General features: G+C 45.5%; 1 long non-coding RNA gene and 2 other non-coding genes across 3 annotated transcripts; 1 reads left to right on the plus strand and 2 right to left on the minus strand.

The window, feature by feature from the left end:
• Positions 1-8,013: 8,013 nt before the first annotated feature.
• LOC124233655 (uncharacterized) lies at positions 8,014-20,011 on the minus strand. The gene is made up of 3 exons (XR_006887119.1): positions 17,667-20,011; positions 17,257-17,450; positions 8,014-8,205 (listed from the first exon to the last, which is right to left on the minus strand). It is a non-coding gene; the product is annotated as an uncharacterized LOC124233655 (long non-coding RNA).
• On the plus strand, positions 19,594-19,665 carry TRNAQ-CUG (transfer RNA glutamine (anticodon CUG)). Its single transcript has one exon. It is a non-coding gene; the product is annotated as a tRNA-Gln (tRNA).
• Positions 20,012-22,911: 2,900 nt separating the features above from the next.
• Positions 22,912-23,075, minus strand: LOC124233656 (U1 spliceosomal RNA). Its single transcript, XR_006887120.1, has one exon. It is a non-coding gene; the product is annotated as a U1 spliceosomal RNA (small nuclear RNA).
• Between the last annotated feature and the right edge of the window lie 411 nt (positions 23,076-23,486).

Genomic DNA, 23,486 nt, shown 5'->3' on the forward strand with positions numbered 1-23,486 from the left:
AGTAGAATTTCTGGGCCACAGCACATAACTGTGTATGTATGACCCTTAGTTGATACTTCCAAAAATTTTTCCAACATTGTTGAACTTATTTATACTCTTACCAGAAATGAATGAGAGTTTCCAGGGCTCCCCAGCCTGTCAACATTTGGAGTGGTCAGTCCAAATGTTGGACTGACATTTTTTTGGGGCAGGTTTACTGAGGTGAGAGTTACATACAGTAAAGTTCACCAACATTAGATTACACTACATATTTTTCAATGATATCATTTCCTTGAAAAGCTGGATTTTGGTGGTTGCTGTGATAAAAAGAAAGTACCATGCAAAAAAAATCCATGTCAAATAGGAAACGAAGGTGGTAATCTGAGAAGCTGTGTAGTGCACAACACCAAGGTATACGATTTTGAAATGTCAGAACACTGAAAACAACAAACCGCTCTATTGGGCTTTTGCAGAGTCAAGAGAACCCATAAGAACATCCACAGTGCCAGCCACATACCCACAAAGTATGGAAATCTATGGGAACTCAGCTAACAGCAGCATTCCCCAAGTAAAGTGATACTTTTGTTGTCAGTCAATATATCAGGACTTCAGTGCAAACAGGAAAGAAAGAGAGAAAGAGAATTTGCAGGCAAAGATTGATCATTAATTAAATGAATTTAATATTAATCAAATGTTTAAAGTTAACTATATATCTTGAAACTATAACTTAAGCTGACACAAGTTGGAACATGAGAATTTTGGAATCATATATTGGTAAATATGGAATCATAGAGCATATCTAAAAATATTTACCAAAAATTGCAAGTGAAACAATTAAGCCCCTCTGGTTTCTAGAATTACAAGAATTTGCCCACTTTTAGAAATATTGTCTGGTATATTTAATCTACTTGAACACATGAATTTAAAATTTTATCAATTGAAATACTTGTATATTCTCTCCAGAGGAAGATAAAGTATTCTGATTTGTTTCTGAGGAAATATATTCGCAAAAGAGAAAAATTCCATCGATCTACCGGGCATTCTAAAGGAACTAACTGTGGTAAGTAACATTATTTAAGGTGAAAACAGAGGAAATTATACCTATTAACAATGCTTACTGGTGAGGGAAACAAAAGGGAATAATTTTGCAACATGAGGTCCTTGAAGGACCCTCACTGCTAAAAATTGGAGTAATTCCATGATACCCTTTTGAGTCACACAAGACATTATCTTTTCCAGGGTATATACCTGTGCATGAAGTCATTGTTCTTTATCCATTTTATTAAGGGCTGAAGTTGCTTACAGTTCTGGAAATTATTAAATCTTGATTTGTATAGTTGTCAGAAGTGCTCATGTTGCTGCTTTAATTGCTTGTTTGTAATATGAATGTCTTTCCTCTCCTTTCTGTAATCTGACTTAAACAATCCTTAAAGGACATTAAATTTTTTTTTTTAGCTATTTAGAAACTTGAGTATACCAGTCAAAGTAAGTTCCTCTTTGCATGCTAGAAATTCAGTTTTCTTACTGTGCTAAGACCCCCTTTAATTGTAGAAATTGATTAAAGCTGAGAGTTCCTGTGGAGGGACCATGTGTATTCAGATGATCCTTATTTATAAATATTCCACTTTTTGCAGAAATTGACAACATCGCGCCCATAAAGTTCTCTCACCAGAGAGGCAAGATGTGAACAACTTCTCATTGCGACAGTCTCAAGTACCAGGAAAGAATCCACAGCACAACAGGCAATCAAAAAAGATTCACAGGGGCACCCCCGTGGTCTAGCGGTTAAGTTTGTGCAGTCCTCTTCAGCGGCCTGGGGTTCGCTGGTTTGAATCCTGGGCGTGGACCTACACACCGCTCATCAGGCCATGCTGAGGTGGCGTCCCACGTAGAAGAACTACACGGACCTACAACTAGGATATACAACTATGTACTGGGTCTTTGGGGAGAAAAAACAAAAGAGGAAGATTGGCAACAGATGTTAGCTCAGGGCCAATCTTCCTCACAAAAACAAAAAACAAAAAACTCTCAGACTGGATTAGCTGTCTTCTACTACCTAACAGGAAAAGGATCCCTGTGAACCACTATTAGCTGTCCAACATATGCAGTAGAATATCTCTGTGTAATGTTCAAACATCCTTCTGTTGTGTCTCCCCCTTTGTTAAGTCAGAAGGGCACCACTCCCCTTATTAGAGTATCACAGATAGATGTACAGAAAGATTGTGGTGTTGGCAAGTAAATGAAGAAAGGGACATTGACAGAGTTGGAAAATAAATTGGAATGTAATTTGGTACCCCTTCAGTGGAAGGCAAATTTGCAGGATATACTAAAATTAGAAGCATGTAAACACTACAATATAGTAATTGCACTTGGGGTGGTCCACACTCTAGAAATACCTGCATAAGTAGCCAAAGATATTTGAACAAGAATGAGGGTTGCATCATTACTTGTAATCATAAAACCATGAAACCAACTTAATTTAAAAAGCAATATGAGGTGCCGGCCTGGTGGAACACCGGTCAAGTTCCCACATTCCACTTCGGCTACCTGGGGTTCGCTGGTTCAGATGCCGGGTTCAGACATGGCACCGCTTGGCAAGCCATGCTGTGGCAGGTGTCCCACATATAAAGTAGTAAAGTGGAGGAAGATGGGCATGGATGTTAGCTCAGGGCCAGTCTTCTTCAGCAAAAAGAGGAGGATTAGCAGCAGATGTTAGCTCAGGGCTAATCTTCCTCAAAAAATAAGAGAAAGAATTGCTAGCTCTCCATTGAAAAGTGGACAGGGGTTTTTAAAGGTTGGGGAATGTGGCTGCTTGTAGGGAGGGGGGTCTGCGGCCTTGCTGGTCAGCACTTTCTCACTGGCCTGTGTTTGGGGCTGCTTGCATGGGGGAGGAGGAGATAAGAGATTCTGCAGATAAGTGTACTTAGTTTTCTGTCTCCATGGTGGATGGTGGATTCTGGTGCCAGGAAGACAAGGAGTTGGGGTCTGGGAAGCTTTAGTTTCTCGACATTCTCTGGATATTATCAGTTTCCCTGTAATAAACTTCAAGGACTTGTGATTAGCCACAACTTTAGCAGGAGCCCAGCTTGACACTAACCCAGCTTTAACAATTTGTAACTTCTTTGCAGTTGTAAAGCTCAGGGAGTCAAAGGTTAAAGAAACAGATATTTACATATGAGTTAACTAAAGAGGCAGGGGAAGGGGTGAGTGCTTTTAGTTTTAACTCTATATATGCTTGGTTCAATGTAGGGGAACTGATATCAGGGCCAGTATTAACTAAAAGCCTGTAACAAATCCAATACTAAGGGCCCAGACCCTTCAGGAATGAAGGTTTTGGTCACCTCACCTGGTAAAAAGCAACAACCAGCTGAGGTGCTTGCCAAGGGCAAAGGGAATATGGAATGGGCAGGTGGAAGAAGATAATTATAAATACCAGCTATCACCATGTGGCCAGTTACAGAAACAAGGACTATAACTGTCATGAGAATTTCTTCCTTATCATGTAACATAAGACGTAGTGACTTTCTAACACAGTATCCAAGTTTTGTTCGCTTTATATCATAGTATTTAAGTTATAGGATATCAAAGGGAAGAGTAATATCATCCAAGAACTATGCATCCTTTTCTGGGGAAAAGAGTTAGTGCTTTTCAGCCGTATGCAGGATAGTTGTATCACGTTAGGCAAGAGTATGACCTTGTTATTGCCTTTATTCTGAAATTAAGTATGGTTTTAGGAGACATATATGGGTGTCAAATTGACAAGGGGTGGACTTGTGATGGTTACTTTCATGTGTCAACTTGACTGGGCCATGGTGCCCAGATATTTGGTCAAACATTTTCCTGGATGTTTCTGTGAAGGTGTTTTTTGGATGAGATTAAAATTTAAATCAAAGAACTTTGGGTGAAGCAGGTTGCCCTCCATAATATGAGTAGGCGTCATCAAATCAGCTGGAGGTCTGAATAGAACAGGAAGACTGGCCTCTTCTAGTAAGAGGGAATTCTCCAGCACCTTGCCTTTGGATTTCATCTCCACCATCAGCTGTCCTGGCTCTCCAGCCTGCTAGCCTGCACTGCAGAATTTGGACTTCCCAGGCTTCATAATTGTGTGAGTCAATTCTTTATTACATAGATAGATAGGTCCAATTAGATCTGTTTCTCTGGAGAATGCTGACTACTACTCTTTCTTCCTTTCTTTCCTTCTTTCCTTCCCTTCTTCCTTCCTTCCTTCCTTCCTTCCTTTCTTCCTCCCTCCCTCCTTCCCTCCCTTCCTTCCTTCACCTTATATTCTCGTTTCATGCATGTTATACCTTTTGTAATTGCCCCACAGCTCTTGGATATTCTGTTCTAGTTTTTCCTTCATTTTTTCTTTCCTTTTCATTTTGAGGAGTTTCTATTGATGTATCTTCAAGCTCATTAATGCTTTCCTGGGCCATATCTACTCCACTGATTAGCCCATCAAAGGCGTTCTTCTTTTCTGTTTCTGATTTATATCACTTCCTTTTGATTCTTTCTTAGACTTTCCATCTCTCCGCTTAAATTACCCATCTGGTCTTGTATGTTGTCCACTTTTTCCATCAGAGCCCTTATGACATTCAGCATAGTTATTTTAAATTCCTGGCCTGAGAATTCCAAGTTTCTGTCATATCTGAGTCTGGTTCTGATACTCGCTTTGCCTCTTCATACTGTCTTTCTTGCATTTTAGCATGTCCTGTAATTTTTTTGTTGAAAGCTGGAAATGATGTATTGGGTAAAAGGAACCAAGGTATATAGGCCTTTAGTGTGAGGTATTATGGTTATCTAGCTAGGAGTTAGGCTGTGTACTGTTTGCTGTAGCTGTAGGTGTCAGAGACTTAAATTTCCTCTAGTCTCCTTGTTTTTGCCTTCCCAGTCGTCTTTGGGTTTTCCTAGAGACTGCTTTAAACGAGTCTGAGCCTTGTCATTCTTTCCATGGCTGTCCCCCATTATTATACAGGAGCCCTAATGATATGGTGGTAAGGTGTTGGGGAAGGGAAGTGCGCTGTAGTCCTATATGAGGTCTTGATCTTTTAGTGGCCTGTGCCCCTGGACTGTGATCTTCACAAGAGCTTCTCAAGTTTTTTACCCCCTTATGTGAAATGGAATGGCTACAGGGGGCTGGAATTGGGTATTTCCTTCCCCTACACTGGTTAGGCTCTGGAAAACTACTTTTCCTTGAGGGCAGCCTTTTAAGAAGGACAGAATGTACTGGGCATATTCGTAAATGGTTACTTTCCCTTCCACCTCCGGAAGCAAGAGGGGGTTTTTCTCTGATCCTCACCCTGACAGTCTCTTGAGAGTCCTAGAGATAAAACTCATGAAAGTATGGGAGCCTCCCTAAAGCTGGGCCCCCAGGAGTTTTTACCTCTCAAGCCATCCCCACTCAGCTCCAGCAAGTGGTCAATTGCCCTTTAAGTGTTAATACCCAATGCTGCTGGCTCTAGAGATGTGGTTTCTGATCCAGGCACTTTGTGATTCCTTGTCTCTCCAGTTTTGGGGGTGTTGGCTTGCCTGTGACCTCAATTCTCTGATGGAACTAAGAAGAGTTGTTGATTTTTAGTTTATTCAGCTGTTTTTCAGCTGTTTCTTTCTTTCTTTCTTTTCTTTTTTGCTTGGGGAACATTCACCCTGACCTAATATCTGTTGCCACTCTGCCTCTTTTTTTTTCTCCTCCCCAAAGCCCCAGAGCATAGCTGTATATTCCAGTTGCAAGTCCTTCTAGTTCTTGGGTGGGAGCCGCCACTGCAGCATGGCAGCTGACAGAACAGTGCTGTGGTTCTGTGACTGGGAACCGAACCCGAGCCGCCCAAGCAGTGCGAGCTTGGAACTTTAACCACTAGGCCATCAGGGCTGGCTCTATTCAGCTGTTTTCTTGTTGTGAGCGTGGTAGTGATGAGTTTTAAGCTCTTCATACATCTGTTTGGAATTCCTGGGTCATTTGTATTTCCTAAACTGTCAATAAATATCACATAAACCCTCAGTTTTATTATTTTTTTTTGAGACCCCTCGCGTGGAGTTCTCCATCCTGCTCACATCTGTGATTCCTCTTTAGGCTAACTGCATACCTGTCATCCTGAAGCTTCCTTTCCCTCTTCTATTATTTTGAATCTCCTGTTTCTTGGATGTAATGTCTTCCTTTTTCTTGGTTTTTGCTCTCATTTTACTCTAAGCAAACATCTGTAATATACCCTCACACATGTTTGACAGTTTTTCTGTGAGTAAAATTGTAACTTAAAAGTCGTTTTAGGGGCCGGCCGGTGGTGCAGCAGTTAAGTTCGCAAGTTCCGCTTCTCGGTGGCCCGGGGTTCACCGGTTCGGATCCCGGGTGCAGGCATGGCACTGCTTGGCAAAAGCCATGCTGTGGGAGGTGTCCACATATAAAGTAGAGGAAGATGGGCATGGATGTTAGCTCAGGGCCAGTCTTCCTCCGCAAAAAGAGGAGGATTGGCAGTAGTTAGCTCAGGGCTAATCTTCCTCAAAAAGAAAAAAGTAGTTTTACTGGATTTTCCCCCTAACATTAATGTTATCAAGTATTTCAATGACATTCTGAGACCTAACCTTTTCTACAGAACCTTTTTTTCTCTAGAGGTGCTTAGGATCTTTTCTTAATTCCTGAAGTTCTGACAGTCCTATCTGATGTATCTTACTGTGGTTCCTTTCTCCTCCTTTGGTTGGGCACACCATCAGCCTTTCAATAAGAGACAGTATGTCTGTAAGGTGCAGGATATTTTCTTATCATGATTAGTGAATAATTTCCTCTCCTTTGTTTTCTCAGCAGGTGAGAGAATCGGTTTCCATTGGTAGTGGTTTATTATACCCTATTCACAAGAAACCATGTTTCTTTCATGAGAAATATTCATTTGCTGTCCTATGGAAATTATTGCCAGATACCAAATTATAAAACATGCACATAGAGTAACACCCCAAAGTCTGAAGAGACAGCAAAGGAGGGATCCCAATAGAGAAGCTCATTTTCACCCTCCTTCCCTAATTTTCTAGGAGTTATTTCCAGAAATGCTAACCTATCCCAATACCCTGCCAGAAGAAAGAGAAATGTCATATTTTGTTATAGATAACGAGTTTCAGGATTGTTTCTTTCACACTCTTGAGTCCTTGGAACTTGCTGAAGTCAGTACACTTGTGCACCAGGAGAGAGTGGACAGTGTTTTCTACCTTTCAAGAGATGTGGAAGAGGCTTTTTACTTGGAGCTTTTGTGGACCATCTGTCAGTGCACATTGTGCACTGGAATCTATGATATCACTGCTCCCCCTGACTGCAAATTAGCCTTAATGTGCTTGCCATTAAAGAATAACATCACTACAGGAGCAGTAAAGAAATGTGAGACTCTTCTGGCACCTGCAGCCTCTGCATATTTCAGAAAACAAAATACTTCAAACAATGGATCAAATCTCCCAGCATCTCTGATTCCTAAAATTCAGTTTGGGTGGACATAACCCTTTGAGTTTTATTTCTTCGTTGGAGTTTAAAAAACTTGTTCTAGAAATGAATCAGTTTTTCTGTTATATGCTACATGTACTTTCTCCAATTTTACACTTTCCCTGCAATTGGGTATGCAGTTTTATATGTGCCTAGACACATTTTCATATAGTCAAATATTTTTCCTTAAAAAATCTTACCTACAATTTGCTTATGGGCATGTGTCAAAGGTCCATTTCAAGACTTTCTCAAGAGAAGAAGTTTATAGCTAAGCCAATTCAAATATTTCTGTGTTGATAGATAGAAACTATGAAGAGATTCATTGCTAATCATCGTTAAACTGAATACAGAAGAAGAATGTCTGGGTAAAGACAATTACATTTCTTGTGAAAATGCTTCAAGGCTATTTGGTTCCATCCCAAATGAATAATCAGCTGAGTAGGGTTTCCAGAAGGAACTCTTAAACTTATTTATTTTACTTAGTATGTATTAATGTTTTACTGCAAATGACAACAAACCAAATACTAATGATCTCAAGCCAAGAAATGGAATTTATTGGTTCTCAGGAGAATCACCCAGAATGCAGAAGCCCCACCAACAAGGCCCAGCACTCTGCAGGACAGTGATGTGTGATGATGTAAGCCACGTCCAAAGTCCCAGTCCTGGAGCGAGTTGTCTCTTCCTGGCGGTACCTTAGAACTGACATAGAGAGGATCCTTCGTGAGGTGCCCAAGTGCAGAGAAGGTCATCTGTCAGAGAGTGGACCAGGTTTCCTGGAGGAGGTGGGAGGGAAGGCACCTAGGGTGACAAGGGACCGAGCACCAGGACCCAGGCATCTCCAAACACCAAAAGGACTCAAGGATGCAGGAATAGAGAAATGCAGGAGGGTGAACACTTTCAAGCAAGGCTTCTGGGACCCTTAACTGGATAATGGATTTTCTCCCCATGACTTGCTGCACTTGCAATTTTCCCACCTTACTTGATGCTAACTCCATCTTTTCAAGTGCTCAGGCCAATAAATCTTAGAGTTTTCCTTGACTGATGTTCTTTCTCTCACACTCTACGTCCAATTAGTCAGGGACTCCAGTCTTCCTGAACACTCAGGTGCCAACTCTGATCTGTACAATCTCTTTTTCTGCTCTCTGAAATTTGGTAAACAATTCTGATAAAGGCAAATAGATAAATTCAACTCAGGACCCTGGGTTCACTCAGCCTTTAGGGTTTGACAGCCTTAATCACAGGATCATTGGGCTGGGCCCCCTCTGTGCCTTTTCTTTGGCTCAAAGTGAAGCCTTTTGAAGCCTATCCTCAAGATCAAAGTAGAGGGCTGGACAAGATTCACCAGGCAGGGCTGCTCTTGCTCCTTCCGGAGATTTTTAGGCACTCTTCCTAAATCCTCAAGAATCTAATTTTTCTTTTCCAGACATAAAGCTCTATAGGTTTCTCCCAGCATTAATCAGTGCCAGATCTGGAAGAGATCATCTAGGAGCATTATTCCCTTGGTCCAATACACTTTTCTAGAAATAGCGTGATGACAATTTACCTGGAATCACAACTCTTTTATGAGCATACTTTTTGTTGCCTAAAATATTCCCGTTGTCATTTATTACCTGTGTGACTTACACTCTTTTCTGTATGGTCATGCTTTCCAGCTCAGGGGTGCTTTTCTAATCATAGAACTAGCGATAACAGTGGCCTTGCTAACACTTTTTGCTAACACTTAGCCCCATCACCAGGAAAATGTCATAGGATTTGACAGGTAAAGGATCATAGGACTGTCCCTGTTGCTTGATGTTATGGATTGAATTGTGTCCCCTGCCAAAATCTTATGTTGAAGGCCCAACCTCAATGTGACTGTATTTGGAGGTAGGGCCTTTATGGTGGTGATTATGGTTCAGTGAGGTAATAAGGATGGGGCCCTAATCAAATAGGACTGGTGTCCATATAAGAAGAGGAAGAGACACCAGCGATCTCTCTCCAGGCACAGAGAAAAGCCTCTGCAAGGACAATGAGAGAAGGCAGCCTTCTCCAAATGCCAGGAAGAGAGGCCCACCGGGAACTAATTCTACCAGCACCTTGATCTTGGACTTCTGGCCTCCAGAACTGTGAGCAAATAAGTGTCTGTTGTTTAAGCCGCCTAATCTGTAGTCATGCCTGCCCAAGCAGACTAATATAATTGATAATTGGGCTGCGTTCACCTATCTGGCTACATAATGGGAAGTGAAAGTACCTTTAGGAATAAGCATTATCAAATTGGATGGTATAAACATTGTGTCTTTTGCACTGATATTGCCTTCCTTAGTTACATGTACATTCAAGCCTGGGCCTGGGACCACAAGATCAGGCAAAATGAAAAAACCTGGAAGAATGGGAAAGACATAAATTTGCATAATTGCATCCTGTCCTCACCTTCACATCTCAGCAACTTTTTCAGTGGAGTCTGCACCTTATATACCTTCAGACTCAATCTGAGTACACAATCATTTAAACAATGAAGCCAATTTTTCCAATTTTCGCCATGACGTGCTTGGAGAAACGAGTATTTCAGTTACCCGGTCCCATTTTCATCAAGACCACTTCTCTGAGGGTGATAAAGATGTGGCGTGTCCATGCAATATTATGTTTCTTTGTCTTTTCTCCATGCCCAGAGTGTCTTCTTCACTCTGCTAGTCCACATTTGACCACAAACTGGAATCTCAGAAAATCTTAACTGCCTCTGGAAAATCTCACCTAACTTAACCCCAATTGCCAACTTGTACAAAGATTACTATGGTAGTCAAGGAGGAAGAGCCCCATTACAATAATTCAGCTAGAGCTGTGGATGATAATTGTGTCAACTGGCCATACCAAGGTTTCTCTTCAGCACTAAGTGTATAGGGCTAGGCTGATTGGCAGGGATCTTCAGGGTGCTCATCACCCCCACCTAAAGCCCTCTTAAGAAGCTGTCATCTGTTAAAGGGATTTATGTGGTGTGCTGAGGGGAAATTAGTCCCAAAGTAGGTGAAAAGATAAGGATTCTATAAAACAGAAGTGTAATTCCATATATGCTTAAGATAGGGAAAGTTGTAAGTAAAAGAAAGTTGTTTCTGCTCTAACAACAAGATAAAAACTGGGTGACCTACAAAATCATATCTATTTTGAGCCCACCAGAGAGCTGAGGTTGTAAGACCACTGGGTAAACTGAAGTCCAAAGCATCATTAAACCCCTCCAGGGAGGAACATGCACATGAACCACTTCATCTTTGGCAGTAACTGAAAGGGAAAGAGGGTGTCCATGTAAGTTAAGGAGAAAATAACGGAAATTTAACCATTTCTTAAAGACCAAGTGTGGGCTATCATGATAGCCCCTCTCTCTGAGAGGCCCAGATACTAGGCAAGTTTTTGCCCATTTGCCAGGTTTTCTCCTCAGGCCTCTACCAAAGGCTCACACATATACAAAAAGTGGGGCAGAGCAAGCGACTCCCTCGAGGTCGCCTCAGTGTTGCAGGCATGCAGATCATGATCAGTCACCACTGTGGCAGAGGTACAAAACCTGGTCACTTCTCTCATATGACTTGAAAGTCATCTACCATTGGTGTTGGAGCTAGGAACCCTGCCAACCTTTGGTCCCATGCATAGGTCAGCTGCTGCTGGGGCAGGGTTAGAAGCAAAAGCTGTTGACCAATGGATAAGGGGCAGGAGACCTGTTCTTGCCCAAGTCTTGCCATGACTGAGTGGCGGAGGCCCATTACCACAAGAGGGAGATCACAGAAACACTGGGGTTCAGGCACGCGTGGCCTTAGCTTGCTACACAGGGCCTGACTAAGACTGAGGCTAAAACAGGAGAACTGAACCCTCCCTTTTCCTCCATGAGCCTTGGACTGAGAAATGAGCAAAGGCAGTCTAATCCACTTCTAGAGGAGAGGCAAGAATACAGCAAGAGACCCCTCTATGATGCAGGCGTATCAGAGCTGAGTGCAGCAGAAATGCCGAGAAAAATCCCTGCAGCACCTCAGATCTCACACTAAGCCCACAGTAAAAGCCATACACTGAAGAAGGAACTAGAAGCCTGTGGTGCACAGCAGCTAACTAGGGCAGCAATAAAATCCAACACCAGCTCAACTGCTTGCTTGATTTATTCAAATACCTATACTAATGGCCTGACAGAAGAATAGGCACAATTACTTACGGGTGTAAATACTGTTAACATAATTCAATTGTTCTTTTTACACACAGTGTCTAGCATTCAGTCAAAGCTTATAATACACATATACACATAGAAATTACTATTGTCATGAGTTAAAGCAGTCATCAGAATGAAGCACCTAGTAGTTGGACAGGAATTGTAAAACACTGTACATTAACATCTAGAATCTAATGCTGTTCTTCTTAAGCAGGGTGATTGCACTCTTCAGCTGTACATTTGGCAATGCATGGAGACATTTTCAATTGTCATGACTGGAAGGAGTGCTACTGGCATTTAATAGGTTGACTTCAAGGATGCTTCAAAATATCCTGTAATGCAGAGGACAGTTCCCTGCAATAAAGAAGTGTCTGATCAAAAATGTCAAAAAGGCCATTGATTATAAGTGCTGAGGGAGCAGAAAAGGTTGACCATGTGCATGAACAGTTGAAGAATTTCATCTGAGAGATGGAAAATATTAAAAAGAAGCAAATGCTAGTAACTTTTTCAATGACTTTAGAGATGAAGAACTTCTTCACCAGACTTACCTACAGAGTGGACACAGCAGAGGAAAGAATTAGTTACCCTAAAGATAGGCAATAAAAATCAACCAAATTATGATGCAAGGGAAAAAAGTTAGTGACAAAAAAATAGAGAGTGCAAAAGATGTTCACCAACATTATATGGTTCCACGTTTGTATAATTGGAGTTCCGGAAAGAGAAGAGAGAAAATGGGGCAGAAAAAATATTTGAAGAATTCTCCAGAATTAATGAAAGACAAAAAAAAATCACACATCTAGAAAGCACAAAGAACCCAAAGTACAAAAATAGAAGGAAAACACACTGAGACACGTCCTAATAAAGCTGTGAACACCAAAAAAAAAAAAAAAAAAAAGAAAATCTTGAAGATAGTCACTGAAAAGGAAACATGTAGATGAACAAAAATAAGGTAGACTACAGACTTCTCATCTGAAACTATGCAATCCAGAAGACATTGGAGCAATATTGTGAAAATACTGACCAGAAAAAATAACGTCAACCCAGAATTCTGTACCCAGTGAAAATATCTTTCAAAAGTGAGGATGAAAGGAAGACTTTACAGACTAACATGGGCTGAAGGAATCCACTTCCATCAGACCTTCACTATGAGAAATGTTATCAGAAGTTCATCAGCTAGAAGGAACATGATACCAGATAAAAAGTATGGATTTACCCAAGGAAATGATGAGCACAGAGATGGTAATAATGTGCATAAACATGAAAAGCATTTTTTCTTTTTAAAATCTCTTTAAAAGTAATTGACTGGATAAAGCAAAATATTTTAAAGTATAATAGGGGGGTTATAATGAACGTAAAAATGAAATATATGATGGCAACAACAGCCAAAAGGGTGAGACAGAGAGAATGGAAGCATTCTGTTGTAAAATGCTTACCCAGCACAGAGACAAAGAAGGACACTACTTTGTGATATGGAGATCATTTTTCAAGAAGATATACCCATTCTGGGAAGGTATCTAACCCAATAACAGAGCTTCAGATTATGTAAAGCAAAAAATTAATAGAACAGAAAGGAGAATTAGGTAAGTCCAAAATTATGATTGGAGACATCAATGCTCCTATCTCAGTAATGAACAGAACAAGTAATCAGTAAGCATATAGAAGACCTGAACAACACTGTCAACCAGCTTGACTTATGGAATGGCCCATCAGCTACAGAAAAATACATTTTGCACATGAACCATTTACCAAGATAGACCACATTCGGAGTTGTCCAAAAAAAAATCTAAAAAATCGTAAAAGGATTGAAATCATGCCAAGTATGTTCTCTGATGACAAAGAAACAACTGGAAACCAATGATGAAAAGTTTTTAGGAAATCTTCAAATACGTGTAAATTAAACAACATTTCTTAAATAACTACGGTCAAAGATGAACTTGCCTTGTGGTTTTCAAGGAAAATTTTAAAATATTTTGAAGTGTATGAAAAAGAAAGCACAAACTAGCCCAATTTTTCTGATACATTCCCTAGCAGTCTTAGAGGAAAATTAAAGCAGAAAGTGCTTATGTTGAGGGGGAGGGAGGAAGAAAGTTCTCCAATCAAGGATCTATGTGTCCACTTTAGGAGACTGGAAAAAGAAGAGGAAATTAAATCTAAAGCAAGCAGAACAAAATAATAACATGAGAACAGGAAAAATGGAAATGGAATATAGAAAAACAATAGAGATAAAACTAAAAGCCTATTCTTTGAAGAGATTAATAACATTGATTAACATCTAGCTAGATTTCTCCAGAAAAAAAGAGAAACAGCACAAATAATCAACATCAGGAATGTAAAAGGGTAAACTAATAGAGATCCTACAGACCTGCATTGTCCAATACAGTAACCACCAGCCACATGTGACTAATAAGCACTTGAAATGTAGCTAATCTGAGTTGAAATGTGCTGCATGTGTAAAATACATACTGAACTTTGAAGAGTTAGCATGAAAAAATATGTAAAATATCTGACTGATAACTTTTATATTGATTACATGCTAAAATGATAATATTTTAGATGTATTGGATTAAATAAAATATGTCGTTAGTTTCATCTGGGTTTCAAAAGGGTTTTCATGTAGCTACTGGAAAAATTATATGTGGCTCATATTATATTTATACTGGACAGGGATGCTGTTGACCTTAAAAAAATAATACTGGAATATCATAAACAGCTTTATGCCAACAAAATCAATGACATGAAATAGACAGATTTGTTGAAAGACATAAACTACCAAAGTTCACTCAAGAAGAAATAGAAAAGAAAAATAGTGCTATATTTATTTTAAAATTTTGATTTGCTGTTAAAAGCCTTCTCACAAAGAAAATTCCAGGCCCAGATTATCGCAGTGGTGAAATCTATCAAACATGCAACCAATTAATAATAACAGCTCTATGCAAACTCTTCCAAAACTAGAAGAGGAAGAAATACTTCCCAATTCATTCTTTGAGGCCAGCATTCTGCTGATACCAAAAGCAGACAAAGACATTACAAGAAAACTACAGATCAATATTCCTCGTAAACGTAGATGCAAAAATTCTAAACAAAATCTTAGCAAATTGAATTCAACAGTATATAAAAAGGATAATGGCTCATGTGGAACTTGGGTATATCTCAAGAATGCAAGGTTGGTTTAACATTTAAAAATCAATCACTTTCATTGATTGACATATTGAAAAACAAAAAAATTACATATCTATCATTATATATACATATATAATCATTTCAACAAATGCAGAAGAAGCAGTTGACAAATTACAACATCCACTCCTAATGAAAGTTTTCAGCAAACTAAGAAGACAAGGGAAATGCCTCAACCTGATAAAGGATATCTATGAGAAACCTACAGTTAATATTTTACTTAACTGTAAAAGACTAAATGCTATCTGTCTAAGATTAGGAAGAACACAGGGATGTCTGCCCTCACTAATTTAGTCAAGATTTTCCTGAAGTTCTGACCAGTGCAATCAGGCAGGAAAAAGAAATAAAAGGCACGTAGATTGGAAAGGAAGAAGTAAAACTGCCTTTATTCACAGACAAACTGATCCTCTACGCAGACCGTCCAAAGGAATGCAGAAAACAAAAATCTACTACAACTAGTAACTGGTTTTAGCAAGGCTGCGGGATACACAATCAATATATAAAAATTAATTTTACTTCTATATGCTAGCAACAAACAATCAGAAAATGGAATTCTTTTAAATGCCAGTTACAACAGAATCAAAATTTAAGAAAACCTATGTGCTAAACACTACAGAACATTGCCAAGGGAAACTAAAGAAGACTTAAATAAACGGACTGATGTCCTTTGCTCATCGTTCAGAAGACTCAATATTATTACGATGTCAGTTGTCCTCAAATTGATCTATAGAAGCAATGCAATCCCAATCAAAATTCCAGCAAAATTGTTTGTAGAAATTGACAAACAGCTTCTAAAATTCATACGGAAATGCGAAGGACTTAGGAAAACAACTTTGACAAGTGAGAACAAAGTTTGAAGGCTAACACTACCTAACTTCAAGACTTACAGTGCTACAATAATCAAGAAAATGTGATGTTTGCATCAAAGAAGATAAATGAATGCAAGGAAAAGAACAAAGTGTCCTGAAAGAGACCCACACATATAAGGACAACTGATTTTTGAGAAAGGTGCATAGGCAATTCAGTAGAGAAAGGACAATCTATACAGCAAAGGGTGCTGAAACAACTCTCTGTCTCTCTCTCTCTCTATCTCTCTCTCTATTTACCTACCTACCTATCCGTGTATCCATCTACCTATGCGTCTATCTGTGAAAAGAACTTTGACCCGTATCTCACAATATATGCAAAAATTAACTCAAGATGGATCGTGAACTTAAAAGTATAAACTCTACGATTATAAAACTTCTAGAAGAAAGCACAGGAGAAAAATCTTTCTTAACTCCTACACCAAAAACACGATCCATAAAAGAACAAATCGGTAAACTGGACTTCATCAAAGCTGAAACTTTCTGTTCTTTAAGAGACATTGTTAACAGAACGAAATGACGAGCCACGGACTGGGAGAAAAGATTTTCAAAGCATATGTCTGATGAAAGACTTGTATCCAAAATATATTTTTAGAAAACTCTTAAAAGTCTGTAGCAAGGAAAAAAAACCCCACAATATTTAAAGGTGGACAAAAGGTTTGAGCAAATGCTTCACAAAGTAGATATACATGTGTCAAACAAGCACATGTAAAGACACCCAACATCATTAGTCATTAGGGAAATGAAAATTAAAACCACAGTGAAACATCCCACAAACCTACTAGAGGGGCTGACATTTAAAAGAGCGACCGTGCCGAGTGTTGACAACGCTGTCGAGGAACTAGAACTTCCCAACCCTGCTACTGGGAATGTGGCTTGGCATAACCACCTGGGAAAACAGTTTGGCAGTTTCTTTAAAAGTTGATCATACACCTAACATAGTGGCTGGACTCCAGCCGTTCCACTCCTACGTGGAGAAAAGAAAGCATACGTCCATGCTAAGACCTGTGCACAGATATTTCTAGCAGCTTTATTTTTAATAGCCCCAAACTGAAAACAAACGAAATGCCCATCAACGAGCAAAGGGATAAACAAACTGTGGTACAGCCACACGTTGGAATTCTAGCAGTTAAAAGGAATGAACCGTTATTGATACATGCAACGAAATGAATGATTTTCAAGATAATTATGCTCAGTGAAATAAGCCAAATAAAGAAGTCCATGACGTATCATTACATCTATATAAAAGCATTAATATTTTAAACTAATCTCTAGCGACAGAAAGCAGCTCAGTGGCCACCCGGGGAGAAGCAGAGTGAGGCACTACAAAGGCGCGTAAGGTGGCTTCTGGGGTGACGGACATGCTCACCATCTTGGCGGTGATGGTTTCACTGGTGTATATTTATGTCGAAACTTACCAAATGATACATTTTTAATAGGTGCAGCCCATAGGGCGCGTATTACACCTCACGAAGGTAATATTTTCAAGGAATAGGAAATAGATCGGGGTGGGAGAATGCTTTCCTTGAAAAATGTCCTCTCCTTCCTGCTCCCTCCTACTTTCCTTCCTACTACACCATGTTTTTATGTGTGCGTGTTTGGTTTTCTTTGGAACCGACCTTGTCTCGCATCCCCGGTCCCTGCAGCTTCTGCGTCTGTGCGGATCCCTGTGCGCCGTTCCCGAGGTGGCCACGAGGGGGCGAGGTGGTCCCGCCCGAGAACCCAGCGCCTTTTTCTTCCTGGAGTTAGTAGCAGGGAAGGATTCCAGCCGAATCACATTTCCGCAAACTTGGGTGGTCAGATGTAAGTGGTGCTGGAACAGAGGTTCCTTACGTTTAGTCGCTGCCGCCTCGTGGTCGTCCTGGGTCATCCTGAGGCCCACGCTGTCCGGACCCCAAGGAACCGGCTGTGGACGCTCAGTCGCCCCACTTCGGGGCCACCTCACTCAGCCTCCCAAAGACCCGCGAAGAGTCCTGACCAGAGAGAAAAGCATTCGTGCTTCTCGCGTGGGTGGAAACTGTTCCCTCACCTTCCTCACAACTGCGGAAACCCATCGCGAAGTTCTGGCGGCGTTCATTCCGGGCGAGGGGAGGAGCAGCGCGGAGGGGCGATCGCGAAGGAAGAAGGAGATGCGGGAGGACCAGAAGGCCGGGGAAAGGGGACGAGGGGAGAGAGAGCCAGGAAGACGGAGAGCCGAGGAGAGAGGGCTGGAGCAGTAGAACGGGAGGAGGAACAGAACGGGCGAAGGAGGGAGCGCGGAGAGGCAGAGGAGGAGCGGGAAGGGGAGGGGGAGGAGTCACATTCCCAGGCGAGTTCGGTTCACCGGCCGCCCTCACTCCAGCTGCCGCCAGCCACGACCGCCACAGCCCCACCGCTGGCCTCGGGCTCTCAGCCCCAACGTGCATTCGCCCCTCAAGGACAGTCTCTCCGCCCGTCGTGGTTCTAACGTCGTTTGATTCTCTCCCTGCCCCTCGTCAGAGCCCGGTGCTCGGTTCTCCGGGTTTCCCGGCCTTTCCTTCTGTGTGATCTCCCAGCGTCCTTTCAAACAGATTCCTTTCCTTCTTAAGTCGGCCGGAGTCCGTTTCTGTTCCTTGCAGTCATAGACCTTGGCTGATCTTCCCGTCCTGCTGGAGGAGTGCTCTGTGGTGTTTGTTACCGCTCGACGTCTTGGTTTTCCAGGAGGACGCGTCGGCGTCCCCTCACACTCTGAGGAGGACAACTTCCTCCCCAGAACCAGAGCAGCCCCTTTGCCTCCTTCCTCCTTCATTCAACCCTCACCTAGTCTCTTGGGACAAACTACCTCTTCCAGCGACGCTGGGCGTCTCTCGGACTCTGTTCTTTAGTCAGCCGCTTTCTTTTCGCTCCGGTTGATGCTAGTTTTTCTGTTCCGTCTATTGGATCAGGGGAGAGACGGCTTTGGGACACAGTGAAGAAATAAAGGGGAAGATGAAATACACAGATTGTGGTTTTGGCGTATAATATGAACTTATATCTATTACCCGTGTAAATATGTAGTGTGGTGGTATTTTGAGTACATAAAAGCTGCATACACTGTGAAGGCAACTTGGGTCCACATCCCCTACGACCCAGCGATGAAGCGCTCTTGGGTGCCCTGATAGTGTACATGTTTTAAATCCGTGCAGTTTCCGGGTCGTGATATATTGAGAAGGTGGGATGGAATTGACTTGGCCAAGCTCTCAGAAGAGAGTCTGTGGCTGTATAATTGTCAGGGCCCTGCCTCGTGGCCTCCACGGTGGGCGGTTGATTTTGAGTCACCGCAGGCGAGTATGGTCTGGTTGGTCTGAGTGTTTGATATAAACGTTAAACACGGTTGATAACTCTGTATCGTGAATGTAACAACTATGCGTTTGTTGTAAGAAAGAATTACAACGACCACAACAAATCCCCCAGAGGTGCATGAAGAAGAAAAGGAAAGCTCCCCCGCCTCCCCACCCCGCTCCACTGCGGACACACCGTCGTATATATGACGTGGAGGAGGCGGTGGCGGCTTTGGGACGTGCTGGGTGCTGCGCGGCCAAGGGACCCAGGAAGTCCCAAGTCCCGCCCTGACAACCGTCTGCCCTCTCTGGGCCATGGGAAAAGTGAGAAGGCAACGAAGAGGAAAGCAAGGCTACTGTTTGCAGAAATGTCACCTCAGGACAGGAGACTCTGGTAAACTGAGGCGGAATAGGCGGCTTAGGAGGGAGGCGTCAAGGGCTCCTCTTCCCGGGCCCGAAGCCCAAGAGTGGATCTCACCTCCTTTTCCGAGGTGCGAGTGAAGTGAGGAGAAGTCAATCAAAGGAGGGGGGCGCAGAGAGAAAGCGAGGCGGACGGCCACGCACGCAGCTCCACTGTCCCGGGAAGGGAAGCCTTGGGAGTGTGCGCGGGAGCCGCGGGCGCCCGGGGAGGACTCACCCGCCCGCTCTGGCGAGCGCGGAAGGCGCGGCTCCCGCGGGGGTTCCATGGTGTAATGGTGAGCACTCTGGACTCTGAATCCAGCGATCCGAGTTCAAATCTCGGTGGGACCTTGCCCGTCCCTTCAGGATGAACGCCACTTTTTACTCCTCAAACCGTGTGCGGTGTCGCCCTCGCGCCCCGCTGTCGCAGAGGAAGGTGCGGGGCCCCGGAAAGGAAGCTCCTCGGCCCGCGCTGCTCCCGGTCCCTCGCCCCTCCCGCTCCTGCCGCCGCGTCCCCCGCGCTCTCCCGCCTCCTCCGCGGGAGTCGGGGTCCCGGACACCGGGTTCTGTGCGGGCGCGTCCACACGGACAGGGCCGGCGTGGCGGGGTCCCTCCCAGCCTGCGGTGCCCCCGCTGGCCCCGCGCAGCTCCGCCCGTCGCGGCGCCTCGGAGGCCCCGGCCCCGCCGCCCAGGGTCCCGGCGACCGAGCCAGGGCCAGCCCCTCGGCAGGGTCACCCTCGGGCCCCGGGGCCAAAGGCAGAGGCGGCGTCCGCTCCGTCCCGCACCACGAGGGGCCCCCGCGCGGCCCGTCTTGTCTTCGGACCCGCGGGCTCCTGGTGGGAGAGAGAGGGGTCCGCGGGAGACGCGGGGAGGGAGGCGGCGGCCGGCGCGGCCCTCGGCCAGGGTGTCTGGGTTTCGGGGTCGACGCTTCGAGACCCGGCCTGGAGGCGCCGTCTTTTCTTTAAACGACCCGTTTCATTCAGAGTGTTCATTTATTCTAAGTCTGACGCACTCGGGCTGCGGTCAGAACGTCCAGCTCCTAAGTCCCCGCGGGACGCTCAAGGCCGCTGTCACACTCGACTTCGGAGCCCGACCCCGGGGGGGGGGTCTCCTCCCTCCGCCCCCAGCTGCGCCGGAACCAGGACTCCGGGCCGCGGAGCCCGGCGTCGGTGGAGACCAGGGGTCCCCGAGCGCCGGCCGCCCCGGCCCGGGCTCCTCCGGGGCCGCGGGTGAGCCGAGCGCGGGCAGCTCCGAGGCGCGGGCCCGCGGGCTCCCGTGCGTCCTGCCGCCGCCCCCTGGCTCCGCGGAGAAGACGCCCGAGGCCGGCAGCGGGCGGAGGCGCGCCCCAGCTCTCCCGCCCCGTGGGCACGCGCGGGGCGGGGCGACCGCGGGCCTCCCGCGCTGCGGACGGCGTCCTCCTCCGGGCGCCTTTCGCTCAGAAGCTCCTCGACCAGGGCTCCGGGGCACAGCAGGGCTGACGGCCTCAAGGCTGGGGAAGTCCGTTAGGCACTCTAAAAACCCAAGCTTTCCCGTCAGTAAGGCACTGAGAGTTGGCTTCGGTCTTGGTTCGGATATTCCCCTTTTGAGCAAGGAGACCTCCCGCTGCCGGGGAGAAGAGAGGTTCACGGCTCTTGTTCATCGAACCGGATCCGTCCGTAGGACGTGCGACCTCTGCTTTCAACGTCCTGAACGCTCCCTCGGCATCCTGTGCTTTTCAGTCGGTTTTCTTTGGACGCGCCCTTGTGTCCCGCCCGCACCCCGCCGCCGCCGCCGCCGCCAGCCCGACGCGCGTCTCGGTAGCTTCTGCGGCCGAGCGGGTCTGCGGGCGCCGGCCACCAGGGGGCGCGATCGTCCACCCCGCCTCGGTCCCCGCCTTTTCTCTTTGGCCGGGGAGTTTCTGTCCGCCAGGACGTTGGGGATCAGAAGCGAGGGTGGGGGAGGTACGAGAACAGACACGTCCTGGGAAAGGGGTCGGCCAAATGCCCACGACTCCCAACACCGGATCTGGGGTTTTCTTCCGGATTGTAGTTCAGTTGTTAGCGACACCGACACAGGTTCGTTTCGCCACCGCACACGAGGGCCAGTCGCTGGAACGCCAGGCTTGTGGCAAGAGAAGAGGTTTATTATCCAAAGGCGGCCAGACGTGGAGATGAGAGTGAAAACTTAGATCCGTCTCCTCGAAGGGAAAAAGGTAGGGGTTTTAGGTAGGGGAGGGGGCGTGGGTGGCCACCAGCCTGGGTTTGGCCTTGAAGACTGAATTTGTCTTCCCCTAACTGTCTGGACTTTTCTGGTTAGTTTTCATCTTCAGCCTGCTTGGGCTTGTGAGGCAGAATCTTGATGTCTGGACCTTGACTTTCCGGGAAAGACAGCTCCCTGCCATACTAAGGAGGGACAGAAAGACCTGGTTGTTTTCGAACCACAGTTGATTATGCTGAGTATGCACAGCTGCAGTTAGCAAAGCTTATCTCGAAGTTTTGTTTTTCTCTCTCTTCTTCTAGGCCAGGGAAGAGTCTTTTCAACTTCTTCGTTCTCGGTTTCACAATATCCCGGCACTTTGGGACAGGGGAAAAACTAAAGTTACTTCTGACGGTGGGGTGGGCATGGGGGTGGGAGTGGGGAGGTTGTGTTGTTTACGCTTCCTACTCCCACTTAAGGAGAAGGGATATCAAGGAGGATTCCTAATTCTCCAGGCTACTGAAGCACGGCAGGTGCAAACTGGAGGCTGAGAGCTCCCTCCTGCTGTGTGCCTGTGGAGGTAAGAAGAGAGGGCTGAGAGAAGAGGTGGGGGGGGGGGGAAGAGGAAGCTGGAGGCCGACATAGGAAGAGGCTGCTTTGGGGTGGGGAGGATGGGTGGGATGGTGTCTTGGGAAGTGGCCAGCAACGGTGTAAGGTGCAGAAGCAAGACATCAAGCACGGCAGCTGACACTCAAGAAACGAAGTCTGAGGAAAGAGTCGATATTGAAAGGGCAGGAGATGGGTAGGAAGGCTGCGCAGTTGCGGCCTCTCAGTAGCTGGGCACATGGGAAACTGGTCACGGCTCCTCCCAAGACTTCCTATGGTCCATTCCTGGGAGGATGACAGGCAGGCTATCCTGGCAAGACTCAGGTCCGACTGCGGTTCTGACTTGCGTGGCCTATACGTGCAAGATGTCCCAGGCACCAGGACGGCGCCGTCTCCCCACACAAAATAAGCGTGTCATGCCTTCAACTCAACGGGGACAACACCTGGAACAGTTGGAGGCAGGTCCTACCTCAGACCATGACAAGGGCGAGCACACGCCCTCGCCGCCCACAGGAGGATGCCCCAGCGCCGTTCTCCTGAAAGCTTCGGCGTCGAGTAGGACGCGGAGCAAGACCTTATCCGTCCCTGTGCGCCAACGCAGCAGAGACTCGCTGACGCCGAGAAGCGGACCGCGCTGGGACACCAAGAGAACAAGCACCTACTATGGCAAGCGCCCAGCTAAGCAAAACGCAGACGCCCTGTACCGAAGCCGCCACGACGCTGGAGAACGCTGCAGGATGTTGAGGAAAAAGCGGAAAACGCAGATACCTAACTCCGAAGCCTCCGTCCTTCTGCTTTTCAGACAGCGACGAAAACCAGGGGAAAGCGCGAACGCAGTCCCCCACTACCACAAACTATGCAGTCGAGTTTCCCACATTTGGGGAAATCGCAGGGGTCAGCACATCCGGAGTGCAGTGGATAAGCCTCGCCCTGGGAAAACCACCTTCGTGATCATGGTATCTCCCCTGCCAGGTAAGTATGAGAACGCGACCTCCCTCCCCGGCCCACGCTCAGACGCCTCGCACTGTACACACACGGTCACTTTGCTCCCCGAGCCTCCCTAGCCCTTCCACACCGCTCGCACACGCGGTTTCAAGCAACAGCCCTGGACTCGCTCCCACACCACGGGAGAGCATATTGTGTTTAAGCGGCAGATCACGACACAGCAGCCCCTGCGCTGCCATATCTGCATGGGACCCGCCCTGTCCGTGACGTCACGACAAACAGCCCTTCCCTCCAGCCCACGCCCCGCCGCCACCGTCTCCTCCCTCCTCCCGCGACCTCCAGCCGGTCAGCCGGCGAACCGGCGGCCGGTGGGGGAAGTCACGTCGGCCTCTCCCTCCTTCCTCCCACTCCGACCTGTTGGGGCGGCGCGCGCGGCTTCCTAACTC

The sequence above is a fragment of the Equus quagga genome, unplaced genomic scaffold (assembly GCF_021613505.1).
Source record: "Equus quagga isolate Etosha38 unplaced genomic scaffold, UCLA_HA_Equagga_1.0 208766_RagTag, whole genome shotgun sequence".
Lineage (NCBI taxonomy): Eukaryota > Metazoa > Chordata > Mammalia > Perissodactyla > Equidae > Equus > Equus quagga.